Source organism: Nylanderia fulva, unplaced genomic scaffold (genome assembly GCF_048542155.1).
Source record: "Nylanderia fulva isolate GAGA-0341 unplaced genomic scaffold, ASM4854215v1 Scaffold777, whole genome shotgun sequence".
Classification (NCBI taxonomy): Eukaryota; Metazoa; Arthropoda; class Insecta; order Hymenoptera; family Formicidae; genus Nylanderia; species Nylanderia fulva.
The window spans coordinates 43658-45798 of NW_028190891.1; positions in this window are offsets into that span (position 1 = coordinate 43658).

Sequence of the window (2141 nt, forward strand, 5' to 3'; positions counted from 1 at the left end):
CGAAGACTCGTCGCTAGCTCTTTTTCGCGCGCGCGCGCGTTCGATGCCGAAACACCGACGCGCGCGCGACACGCTCGTATGTGCCATTTTATTTGCCGCCGGTCTTGCTCAGCCGGTCGGCGACACTCTGCTGTGTTTAACGCTATTATGTAAAGCGTACGAGAGAACGACGGAGGCGAGAGTAAACCCCCGACGCCGCCGCCTCTCCTCTTCTTCCTCCTCCTCATCTCCGTTCAAAAATCCACAAGATCAAAATACTAGTGTTCTTATTCTCCCAAATGTTATGATGCGCGGTCTCGAGAGACCGCGCGATTCACCCTGACGCTAGATCGACAATGGCGATGCTTAGACGTCGAGGACTGTTCTGTCTGGTTCGTACGCGTTTAACCGCACACGACCAGCAATAAGATTTCGCTACGGCGTACAAAGCGAGCGGGAAGAAGCAACTCTTCCCGCAAACTCGTATCCGTGGAGTAGATGCTCGGTAAGCGCGACGATTCCGCTGCTGCGTACGAAACGAGAGGGAACCGCGCGGCCAACACACTAGAGGCGTGCGCGCCACATAAGAGCCATTCGGTCTTGCGACACCGACTCGTGGCAATGCTGTGCTCGTAATAAATAAGTGTGCGTTAATTTTGCGCGCGTTCGGCGACGAACGAGAAGAGCCGCACCGTAATCCCCGGCGAAGAGGAATACGAGACGACGCGAGAGTCGAACGTACGTTCTCGCGAGACACGCAACCTCCAAGCATGAGAAGACTTGGCGGCGGCGCGTTCTGCGACGATCGTATATTATTTTATATATTCGTGGTTTCCAAAATCAAACATTTTATATAAATGTTCTCTCTCCGTGTCAGAGTCGCGACTCGACAAAATCCGTTCTCGACCCGTTCGGGCGATTCTTCGTTTGTCAACGTCGAGAGCGCGACACGTACAATATTAATCTCTCCTACCTCTTATAGTACCCAACCGACCGGCCAAGCGGTCGGCGACGGTACGGAGAGCGGTCGAAACACGCCTGAGTGGCGAGAGACTCGAGAAAGTACGTTTACGACTCGTCCGGACTCGCTCGACTCGTTCGACGCGCCGAGCGCGACGTATCTCTTATAGTACCCAACCGGCCGGCCAGGCGGTCGGCGACGCACGGTCCTACGCACGGCCGTATACGAGCGCGAGCGCCGAAAGGCGCGTTCAATCGAGACATTGTCGCGGAGAGCGAACGATCGAAAAGTCCTATTGTACGATAAAATATTATCACGATAGCCGTATGGCGAATGTCAAACAACGATAATTAGCATTAATTAAGAAGGAAACAAACGAAATGCCGGGACAATAAGGTATAAGCACCGACGGTACCCTCCGGGCCGGGCGGCACCTCCGGGCCGGGCGGCACCTCCGGGTCGGGCGGCACCTCCGGGCCGGGCGACACCTCCGTGAAACAGGGCCGACCAGCGGCACCTCCGGGCCGGGCGGCACCTCCCGGACCGGGACGGCACCTCCGGGCCGGGCGGCACCTCCGGGCCGGCGGCACCTTCCGGACCGGACGGCACCTCCGGGACGGGCGACACCTCCGGAACCACGGCCGACCGGCGACACCTCCGGGCCGGGCGACACCCTCCGGGAACATCGGCCGACCGGCGGCACCTCCGGACCGGCGACACCTCCGGCAACCACGCCTACCGGCGACACCTCCGGGACGGGCGGCACCTCCGGACGACCGAATGAACTCTCGTAGTCAGACGACCGCCGGCGGTACCTCCGGAACACTTAACGACGAATTTACGGCGCCGCAACGAGGAGAGCTACGTAAAAACGTTTCGGACGAAAGTTACTTACTATTCGGCGCTCGCTCGACATAAGGGCGCTGTCCGATTACTAACTCGAAAAGTGTCTCTCAAACCCACGTGTCGGAGACATATATTCGAATTATTACGGATGATACGCAACACGCAAGCTGCGGTGACCGCGATTACGGTACGGAACACTCGCCCGATGCGAAATCGCGCGCGCGGCAATCGAGACGGCTCGTTACGGGCGTGATTATACGTGCGGCACCACATAACGGCCGGCGTCAACTTAGGGGACGGACGGCACCTCCGGGACGGGCGACACCTCCGGAAACCACGGCCGACCGGCGACACC